Source organism: Phyllostomus hastatus, unplaced genomic scaffold (genome assembly GCF_019186645.2).
Source record: "Phyllostomus hastatus isolate PE091 unplaced genomic scaffold, TTU_PhHast_1.1 phas_contig_2280, whole genome shotgun sequence".
NCBI lineage: Eukaryota > Metazoa > Chordata > Mammalia > Chiroptera > Phyllostomidae > Phyllostomus > Phyllostomus hastatus.
The window spans coordinates 28,967-41,228 of record NW_025333765.1 but is presented as its reverse complement, the minus strand read 5'-3'; positions in this window follow the sequence as shown (position 1 = coordinate 41,228).

Genomic DNA, 12,262 nt, shown 5'->3' with positions numbered 1-12,262 from the left:
GGGCAGAGTCTTGGAATCTCCTCAATGAAGAAGCTTCTGTTTTGGTGGAGTTATTGTGCATCACACTCCCTGTATAGTGTGGTACTCACCAACCTGTAAATGGTCCAAAACCTATGCTATTGAGACTTCATGAAGGCTTTCACTTGCAGGCCTATTATACTACAAATTCCACTTCTGGTCCCTCTCCTCTTTCTGAAAATCAGTCTTGGTGGTGTGGCTTAAGATACTAAGCTTATAATTATGGATTTTACTTTCTGGTGACCAGCCCCATTCAGAGCCATCCAGGAACTTACCTAGTGTCATTTCATTAGATCAAAATATGCTCTAAGTGATCTTATAATTTAGGAATTTTTACAAGGATTTAGGAGCTTTTTGTCAGGAACTGCAATGAAAACCAAACCGATATTACTTACTGTATCATAATATCCTACTAGGAAAAGACACAGAGGCATCAGATCCTGCTTTTTGTGGACTTCACTTCTTACCTCTCAGAACAGTGTCACCTTAAGCAGTGGGGCATTACTTACCAGAGGAGACAGAAAGGAAGAGCATCCTCCTTTTGTCTTGTGAACTCTGAGTTTTCCCTGCTTTTGTTATCAGACTATACCTTCCTCCTACCCACTTCAGAAGCCATAAATTTCTTAGCAAATTATCAGGTGCATTTATCACTGCAGATATCAGGGAGATGGGAAATTGTACTGATGTGTTCTCTTAAGAGAGCTATTGTCATTAGTCTCCTTAAAGTCATGTATTTACATGGAAAGAAGACTCAGAATCCTTTCTCACTACTTTCCAACTGTGTGACCTCGGGTCACTTATTTAATTTCTCAGTCTTTCATCTTACCACTTCTCATTGTATTGATCAAATGAGATAATCCCAGTGTCTAACCTGCGGTAAGAGCTTAAAAATTAATCCTTTCCACCTCCTCTTCTCATTTCATCCCCTGCTTAAAAATCCTTTAGCACAAACTCTATTTCAACCTTCTGAAGAAATATGGAAACAAATTATGCCAATGAGAAGATGAAGTTGAAGGAAGCTGCCACCACTTAGCCAAGGGGAGAAACTCCTGTATCTTCATAGACATTATGATATATAAATAATGATATTTCACATCTAGAATGTGGGTAAATATCCACCAATGGAATTAGGAAAAGTAAGCATAGACAATTTGTGGTAGTAGGGGATTTTTGGGTGGCCCGCACTGTGGAAGATCTTGAGGGATATTCAGTATGACGAGGTACAGTACAAAGAGCAATCAAATCAGAAGCTTAACTCAGAAGAGTGAGCACCAGGGAAGTGGTAGGACTGGGCTTAGGAAAGAGCTACCAGCAATACATCAACAGTTGTTGATTTTGTTGGGCTGAAAGGGTCCTATTGGTGAGTATTGAAAGCATTACAAAATTACCAATGCTCATAGCAGCGCAAGTTACGATAGCCCAGTGCTAGATGCAACCTAGGTGCCCATCAGTAAATGAGTGGATCAAAAAATTGTGGTACATTTGAACAATGGAATACTATACAGCAGAAAGAAAGAAGGAGCTCCTCCCCTTTGTGAAAACATGGATAGAACTGGAGAGCATTTTACTAAGTGAAATAAGTCAGATGAGGTAAGATAAACACCATATGATCTCACCTATAAGTGGTACCTAAACAACAAAATAAACAAGTGAGCAAAATATAACGAGAGACACTGAAATAAAGAACAAACTGACAGTAACCAGAGAGGGGAGGGGAGAGGGATAACAGGGGATATTTGGGGAAGGGCCATCAAGGAACACGTATAAAGGACACATGGACAAAGCCAAAGGGGGTGGTTCGAGAGTGGAAGGCAGGGATAGGTGGAGAGAAGGGGTGTGGTGGAGTGAAAATGGAGACAACTGTACTTGAACGACAATTTAAAAAGTAATTTTTGCTGGGATTAGCTGTGTTTCTGCAGTGGTTGATTTTAAAACTAACAAAACTTTTATTATTATATTAGCTGATTTGAATGACTCAGCACTAAAGTGAGCTAAAATCTAAAAGCATATTGAGTGCTTATGGTGGTAAAGAGAGCATTTCATGGTTCTCTTTTACATTAGCACTATTTATTAATGTTATTTTGACTGTTTTCCCTCATGAACAGAAACATAAGAAATGTAGTCACTAATGTCAAGGGGCCCTAAAGCTGAGAGAGCACTGGGGAAGTTGGTTTTATTCACCTTCACACCCAGATGAAATGTGACCTTTTCAACTGTGCAAGCCACAAACAACTACATCCTGTTGGAGTCCTCAGAATGAGGCTTATTTCACTGAACTCCAACCAAGCAGCTAACATAATGACCTATCCTGTATAGACTAATGTTATTTCTGCCTACACCAGTCATAATTCTTTTAAAACAAGTCATATAAGCCTGTGATTTTGCCTTTGTAAACTGTCCTTTCTCCCGCATTTGTCTACACCCAGAGCAGTTTACAGGTTCCCTGTCAGATTGTGTCTCCAGAGTTCAAATTTGTAAGACCCCAAATTAACTTTTTGTTTGATTTGTATCCTCAGTTCTTTCTTCTTTGACACTTTTCTTGCAACCTGTGAAGGCTGGGCTGGTTCACTTTGGATTCAGTGAGATGAAGTAAAAGTCAAGGAGCCTTGGGAAAACTTGACATGCCTTTTTTCAAAGGTGGAGCCATCCACACATGTTGCAAGCTGCATGTCCCCCAGTGGGAAACCTCTAACTCCCTTATATACAGAATGCACACAAAGTTGGCACCAGTCTCAAGCCCATTGGAACATTGCTTATCTTAGTTTCCTAGACATCTGGGTGAGGGAGCTAGACTGACTCCATTTACCCTACACACCCTCAAACCTACAACCACCTAAAGCACTTTGTTTCTTTGATTATTATCTTTGAAGGTGACTGAAGTTTAAACATGAAAGAATAAGTGCACAATTTTTATAAATAAACTCTGGTTTTAGGGGGTCTCCCCACATAAATAATCAAGAAATTTGTGAAGATTGAATAAGAAAATTGGCATATCTCTCTGAACTTGTTTTTACATATATAGTGAACATTGAATAGCTATTTCAATGAGTTGGCATGAGGAACAAAGAGGACATAAAGGGGCTGGCCTAGTGTGTTACCACTAAGACTTACCTCTTCCTACTTTTTTTCCCCTAGTGTAAGAGCACAGATGCTTTCTAATGGGACAGAGGTTATTTTTTCCTTTTCTCCCCTGTTTTACTGAGAAATAATTGATATACATGACTGTTTACATTTAAGGCATACGGCATGGTGGTTGGATTTACAAATATTGTGAAATGACTACCACAATAGTTTCACCTAACATCCATCACTTTGTGTAGATATTAAAAAAAAAATTAAAAATAAGGAAAAAATTTCTTCTTGTGATGAGAACTGCTAGTATTTGCTTTCATAACAACTTTTTTCATATAGCACATAGAAGTGTTAGCTACAATCATCACGTTGTACATAATATTTCTAGTACTTATGTATGTTATAACTGAAAGTTTGTACCGTTTGACTACCTTCCTCCAATTTCTCCTCCCCCCTCCAGCTTTGGTAACTGCAAGTATGATCTCTTCTATGATTTTTTTTTAGATCCCACATATAAATGAGATCAAGTGACTTCCAGATTTATTCATGTTGTCATAAATGGAAGAATTTCCTTACTTTTTAATTGCTGAATAATATTCAATTCCATAACTTCTTTATTCATTCATCCATCAATAGACACATTGTCTCCACATCTTGGCTCTTGGAAATAAGGCTGCTATGATTATGGGATGCAGATATCTTTTCAAGTTAGTGTTTTGTTTCCTTAGGATGTATTTCCAGAAATGAAACTGCTGGATCATATGGTATCTTTTAAAAAATGCATCTTCTTGCAGTGCATCGGTAACAGGGTGTAGCCAAGAGGAGAGCCCCAAATATGGATCTGTAATGGAGCCCAGAAGAGCTTGGAGATGATTGACTCCACACCACTGGGCTGCACCTGTCCAGAATGCTGGCAGCTGTGGCCAATTGTGTGAGGAGCCAGAAAGGAGGCCACAGAGGAAGATGGCACTGGGATTTAAACCCAGGTGTGGCAGCCAATAGGGGTCTTTTTAGGGGCCATGTGACTTTGGAAGTGCTCCCTTTTGCCACGTGAATGGTGCTGGGAACCTGAATCACACAGACTTCTACTTCTTTCCTGAGATATGGTACTCCAGATTGGACAGAGGAAGAAGGAAGGACTGTGTGCATTTGTGGGTGTTCTAGAGAACTTTAGTCTGTATAACTTTTAAATAAATAATAAATTCCTTTCATTTTCACCAATCTCTGGCTTTGAGAGACATCTTTCCTCTGGTGGAAAGCAAAGTGAACCTAGTACAGGGGTGAAACCCCAGAGAAAAAAGGGGGGTCTTTTATATTGTTCAGCCCCTTCCTGTCTGTTCTGTAACAGACTCATATGAGTTCTTTATATATTTTGGAAATCAAACCCTTGTCTAGAGTTTATCTAGATTATCCTAGATTATCCTAGATTATAACCCTAGGCTATACGTTGGAGGCCAAAACAGTTGAGGACATTGAAAAATCAGATGGTGGGAATTATGAACACCAGTATACCTGCTGGAAGAGGAAACCCAACAACAAAGGAACCACCAACATATAACAACAGAAATAGGTGAAGGAGGGAGTGATAGCCACAGTAACCTCCACCCAGGACTGATCTGGAAATGCAACTAAATGGTGTAGAAGTTACCCAGAAGAAGCAAGTGAACAAGAGAGAGAGACAAACCTCAAAATCTCATACAGACAAAAGAACCGCTTCAACACAAACTTTCCATGCTTGCACAACAGAATACAAGACATGGTGGAAGTAGTGACCTTCAGTTAGCCAGCTGGAGGGAAGGAACCAGCAAAGAAAGACCCAACAACAACAACAACAAAAAAAAAAAAAAAACAAAGAAATACAGAGAGCCAACATAAATGACAGCCCAAGACCAGTGAGCTTGGGAGATCAAGGAGACTGCACTACTGAATCTCAAAGGTCTTCTACCAGAGAAGTTCACACCATAAACCCAGGGAATCAGAACAGATCAATTTAAGAGGCAGACGCTAAAAAGAAGAGTCTCACAAACAATGGGAAGACAAAGAAACAATCCCCAAATGAAAGGAAAGGAGGAAGCCTCAGAAAGAATGCTAAATGAAAGAGGCAAGTCAACTATCAGATACTGAGTTCAAAGCAATTGTTATCAGGAAGCTCAATGAGCTCACAATGAGCTACCAGAAACTACAGGGAAACTACAATGAACTCACTGCAAACTATATCAACGTGAAAAAGGAAATAGAAACTATCAACAAGGGCCAAGAGAAAATGAAGAATACAATTTCTGAACTGAAGAACACAGTAGAAGGAATCAGAAGCAGGATTGATGAAGAGGTAGGTCAGATCAGTCAGCTGGAGGAGAAGGCAGAAAAAAACACCCAGAAAGAGGAAGAAAAGGAACAGAGACTCAGAAAAGATGAAGAGCAGTTAAGGGAACTGCAGAACAACATGAAACAGAATAATATATGTATAGTAGGGATACCAGAAGGACAAGAAGAAGGGCAAGGGATAGAAAACCTGTGAAAAAGTAATGATGGATAACTTCCCTAATTTGATGAGAGGAAAAGTCACACAAATCCAGGAAACACAGAGACCCAATCAACAGAACCTAAAGAGGCCCACTTGAAGACACATCAAAATGGCAAAATTCTAAGACAGAGAAAGAATCTTAAAGGCAGCCATGGATAAACAGTAAGTAACACACAAGGGAGACCCGATAAGACTAGCAAGTCAAGGAATGAGAGCAACTGAGTAGTGGAATGGATTCTTGCCAGTAGTACTATCTACCTCACATGATACTAATGGGGATAAAATGCTTAGCCTGAAGTAGTGATTCAAATTTTGATATTTTTTCCTGGTACATAATTTTTTTTAAAGATCAGATCTATGAAAACAGGAGGCATCAATGGAATATCACCAGCTGCAATATTGCATCAAGTGTTTAATTAAAATATCTGAGTGTTTTTTGGTCTGGTGTTGTTTTTTTATTGTTGTTCAACTAGAGTTGCCCATTCTGCACCCCCCACACACACATACCACAATCATACAGTGTTGGGGGATTTTTTATTTTTTGCTCACATGTTGGGTCTTGTATCAGTATCTATATCCTCCCTGTTGTTATACTAATGTGACAGGGAATAAAAAGCATAACATCTTTATAATATTGTACTAACCAGAATTAAACAGAATAACAATCTAACAAATCTGTTGGAACAAAACCAGAAACCAGACTTCCAGTTAACTACATGTGTTTGGGCCTCTTTCATCCATGGTAGGAATCAGCAATGTCAGCTCCTGTCCAGATAGGAGGAGACTGACCACAGCAGTCAGGCTGATGCAGATCTATGTAAAGTTCTGATGAGAAAACTTTTACCAAAACTAGCAAGAAAACTGCTTTCACATCCCCACTGTCCTCCCCTCTCCTTTTGAAAGCCATTAGCTTGACCACAGATGTTAAGATGGTTTTTATGACAGGGGTTTGTCATCTTCCCAGGTCACTAGCACCTGAATCAACTTTTCCCGTTTTCAACATCTTTTGTCTCAGGAGTATTGACTTTCATCCCAGCAGGCATCCAAAACTGCCTTCTGTGATGCTATTGAGTCTCCAGATGTTGGAATGTGTGTGGTTGACCCAGCTGGGATTCTGACATTTGAACACGTTTTCTGTGTATGGTGAGATCTCAGTAAATGTTGTGTAAATTTATATTGGCCTCAAAATCAGATTCAGAAAAGAGTTTATTCTGACACAGTTGCCTCCTTTTACTAAGGTAAATGTGCAATACTGAGAAAAGACTTGGTTTCATTTCTGGTTCCCATTCAACTCCAGAACTGTTTGTTTTTGACAGGGAGAAATGTTTTTCAAGTGGTTAATGAATGTCATTTGTAAACTCTTATCTTTAGCTTTCTTGCCAATTTCCTACCATTCTTTTCATATGGAAATTCTAGCCTTATCCTGAATAAAATGAGGGAAAAGGAATTCACCAAGACCTCCTTAGAGATACTAGAGAGAGTGAATGACAGGGGTTCACCAAGGGCTTATAGGAGGGTGAAGCCAGAGAGACACTAAGGGTGCAAGGGAACTTCAGAGTGAGGGAGTCCTTAAGTTGCACTCAAGGTACCTCAATCACCTCACCCTAGTTTCAAGCCTACTCCCAGCTGGGACTGACAGTGGGCAATTCATCTCTAAGCCATTAGAGAGAGAAGGGCAGTGACATCACTGAGTCTCTGCTGCCTGGCATTTCCCCTTGACCCTTTCTTTTAATCAGGCTCATCTCCAGCCAAGAGAACATATCTTCTAAGAGACTCTGTTAGCCTCTTGTGAAATCTGTTGGAAGATTCTTGCCAACCAAGAAAGACCCAGAGAAGAGGAAGAAAAATCAGATAATCCATGAATATTTGTAACAATTTAGTCTTTCTTCATTTCAGCACAGCTGTGTGGGTATTTTGTCTCTACCCAGAAACTGTGTGACACCAACCAGGCATCCTAACATTTTACTCATTCTGATAGTATCTACCTGGTTATAATGTCAGGTCCCATAGGTTAAGGGGTCAGTTCCTCAGGACTGCCTCACCCCTTCAGATTCTGACCCGAAAGAGTAGGTCTCCTAGGTGTACTCAAAACTGCTAACATGATTACAAATCAGAGGTCCCCTTTTCAGGTTTTATTAATTTTCTAGAGTGGTTCACAGAACTCAAGAAAACATTTTCTTTATATTAACCATTCTATTAAAAGATATGATATAGGTGACAGATGAAGAGATACATAGGGGAGGGTTTGGGAAGGTCCTGAGTGCAGAAGCTTCTGTGCCCATCGAGTTGAGGTCAATCACCCTCCCAGGTTGTACTCACCAACCTGGAAACTGTCTGTAACCCATGCTACTGGGATTTTGTGGAGGTTTTCTCTCACAGGCATGACACACTATAAATCCTATTTCTAACACTGTCCTCTTTTGGGAGATGAAATGGGAGTGCAACTCAAGGTACCAAGCATCTGATCATGGCTTTGACTTTCTGATGACCAGTCCCTTTGAGGAGCCATCCAGAAACTCACCTTGAGTCACCTCATTAGATCAAAAGATGCTCCTCATAATCTCATAACACATGAATTTTTACAAGGATTTGAGGAGCCTGGGATGAAGACCAAATTTTTATTTGTTATTATATCATAATATCCCACTAGAGAAAGACACACAGGAATAGGATCCTGGTCCTGCTGGACTCTTCTTCTGCCCAGCTGTAACAAGTAGGGCTTTGCTTGCTGGAGGAGGTAGAAAGAAAGCAGATCTTCCTTCTCTCATGAATCCTCAGTTTTTCCTGCTGCTGCTTTCTGATTATCTCCATTTTACTCACTTTAGAAGCTGTGAATTTCTGAGCAAGTTATCAGGTAGCATTACCTTCGCAGAAGACAAGGATCAGAAAATTTGGGATGATTTCTTCAGTTAAGAGGGAGCTATTGTCACTAGTCATCTTAAATCAAGTATTTACATGGAAAGAGGATTCAGAATCCTTTCTCACTACTTTCTGTGTAATCTTGGATCCTCATTTACTCTGTCTATTGTCTTAACAGTTTTCATTGTATTGGTCTAATGAGATAATCCTAGCGCCTCACCTGGAGTAGGGGCTCAAGAAATTACATATTTTGGTGTATGTAATGCATTGCTGTGTATTATGTGCACCCATGTTTTTGGTCAAAAAACAGGAAAAAATATTTCATTTCAATTTTTTCATTCAATTTTTTATTTTTATTTAGAAACAAAACTGATGATCATACTGCAGAGTATTAGTTTGTACACAGATATTGTTATTGCTTTCTAGATTTATACTTTTTATGCATATGTTTAAATAAAATAAATAAAAACATTTATATAGATAAGGAATTAGTACTACCCAAATATAAAGCACATCCTTTTATTCTCTCAAAAATGTGGGCAAAAACATACACATTATACATGGCAACATATGGTAATTCTTTCCACCTCTTCTTCTCATTCAAGTGTTACTTAAAGGACCTCCTTGCATAAACTCTAACTCAGCCTCATGTGGGGATACTGAAACAAATTATGCCAATGAGAAGATCAAGTTCAAGGAAGTTGCTGTCACTAAGCCAAAGGGAGAAACTCTTATATTTTCATAAACATTATAATACATAAATAATGATATTTCACACCTAGAATGTGGTTAAATATCCACTGATGGAATTAGGAAAAGTAAATGTAGACAATTTGTGGTAGGTGGGTATTTTTGGGTGGCCCATATTGTGGAAGATCTTGAGGGATATTCAGTATGGTCAGGTACAGTACAAAAAGCAACCAAGTCAGAAGCTTAACTCACAAGAGTGGGCACCAGGGAAGTGATAGGACTGGACTCAGGGAAGAACTGCCACCAATATGGCAGCAGTTGTTGACTTTGTTGGACCAAAAGGGTCCCACTGGGGAGTATAGAGAACATTAGAGAGATTACTAGTCACAAGAAGCACCCCTGGTTTGGGGGTCTTATTTGAGGAAGAAGTTTACTCAGGATTTTTGTTAGTTTGGTCAAACAGAGACTTGAAGTTGATGTAATTTGGGATGCAATTTTAGAAAAATATTTTTGAACTCTCAAACTGGTTAACCCAGACATACTGTTGATATACTCAATTTAATGAAATTCTGTTGGTTGTACCACAGAATATATCCTGAATCAGGACACTTTTGACCAAGTGAGGTACTAACCACCATCGTAATCCAAGGTACTGCTGTCTCTTTCCTGGACTGTTGCACTCATCTTCTAACTCATTCTCTGAGTTGTCATTGCCAGTGTACTCTACCCCTCTCCTCTCTCAGTCTATTCTCTGCACAGTACTGAGAATGATGTTTTAAAATTGAAAGTGAAAGGTCTCTTATTTACTAGTACATCTCCAAGAGCCCTGCAACTCTTAGCAAAAGTGACAATCCTTTCAATGTCTCACAAGGCTCCACATCAACTTCATCTCTGACCACTCTCTCCTTTGTTTATTGTGCTACAGCCACACTGGCCTCCTTGATGGTCCTTGGTTGCCCCAGGCACACTCCCACCTTTGCGTCTTTGCTCTTGTTCCTTTTCTTCAAAAAATCCTTTTCCTGGCCATACCCTCTCTTTCCCCAGAATTCTGCTCCAATTTCACTCACTCTACCTGAAAACCTCTTCCCTGATGACCCTCTATTAAATAGCAAGTCTCTATGCCCAAAATTCACTATTGTCTTTGATATGTGATTTCTTCTTGCCATTTAATATACTATTTACTTGGTTTTTACTTATTGTCTTTTTCTATTAGAATGTAAATTTTATGAAAATGGAGACTTTATCTGTTTTCTATAACTATTTGATGTTGAACTTTTTTTATTGTCCCATTACAGGTGTCCCAATTTCCCCCATTGCTCTCTCCTGCTCCACCCACTATGCCATTCCCACAGTCAATTCCCATGCTGTTGTCCATGCCCATGTGTCCTTTATACCTGTTCTTCAACTAGATTATTTCCCTTCTTTTCCCACTTCTAACCCCTCTCTCCTCCCCTGGGATCACTATCAATCTGTTCCTTGTTTCATTTCTCTAGTTCTATTTCTCTCATTTTTGTTTTGTTCATTAGGTTCCTGTTATAGGTGAGATCATATGGTATTTAACTTTTGCGGCCTGGCTTATTTCACTTAGCATTACACTCTGAAGTTCCATCCATGCTTTCATGAAAGGTAAGAGTTCCTTCTTTCTTTTTGTTGCATACTATTCTGTTATGTAAATGTACCACGGGTTTTTTTTTTTATCTATTCATTTACTGATGGGCACTCTGGTTGTTTCCAGCACTTTGCTATTATAAATAACACTGCTGTGAACATAAGGCTGCATAAGTTCTTTTTAATTGGTGTTTTAGGGGTCTTAGGAGACATTCCTAGCCATGGAATCACTGGATCAAAAGGCAGTTCTATTTTTAGTTGTTTGAGGAAATTCTATACTGTTTTCCACAGTGGCTACACCAGTCTGCACTCCCACCAACAGTGCCCTAGGGCTCCCTTTTCTCTGCATTCTGGCCAGCACTCTTTGTTTTTTGATTTGCTAATAATGGCCATTCTGACTGGTGTGAGGTGGTATCTCATTGCGGTTTTAATTTGCATGTCTCTGATGGCTAGTGATGTTGAGCATCCTTTCATATGCTTATGGGCCCTTTGTATGTCCTCCTTGAAGAACTGTCTGTTCAGGTCCTTTGCCAATTTTTCAGTTGGGTTGTCTTCCTGGTGTTGAGTCCTATGAGTTCTTTACATATTTTAGAGATCAAACTTTTACCTGTAGTATCATTGTGATATTGAACTTTTAGAATAGTGCCTAGAACTTATGGGGGCCCAATAAATATCATTTTAAAAATTAAATGATTATATGAACATGATATTTTCTTTGTTTTACCCAAAATGGATCATATTATATAGTGTGGGGGAAAAGTATGTTTGCAGGAGTGAGTATGCAAAACACATAGTTAATAAGGCTATTAAAATAATCAAAACCTGCAAGTCTTTTTACACACGAACTGTAGTAGACCATTCTGTGTGGCATGGGCCCAGCTCCCACTCGGAGGTGCACAGGACCCACACCCATGAATAGGTTCTCCTATGGGGAATCAGGCCTGCAATGTACCTGGGCCACTATGAGTCTTGCTTTTTGGTAAGACTACCTCATCCTGATTTGAGGACATTCACTGCAAAGCAACTTCCTAAAATCTATGCTAAACCTTCCAAGGATGAGTGTAACCTGTTCAACCACTTTTGCCTTTTCATTTGCAAATATCTCTCTTCTGTGATGTGATTGTTACAGAACAGAACAAGGGGGGCCTGGGATAATATACTATTATTGAAAGAAGGCCCCGGGTCTGTTATGTCCGCTGCCCTAGGAAAGACGTCTCTCAATGCCAGAGATTCGTGAAAAGGAAAGGAAATGTTTATTTAATGCTATACAGACTCCAAGTAGTGACCTAATGTCTTTATCAAAAATCCTAAAGTCCCTAAAAACACCCACAAACACACAGTCCTTCCTTCCTTCCCCCTTTGCCCAGTCCAGAGTACCGTATCTCAGGAAAGGAAACAGAAGTCCATGGCTCAGGCAGTCCTCTGGTTCTTCCCAGTTAATACTCCATCTTGACTGGGAGACCTCCCTGGGATCCCGGCACCCTCAGCTGG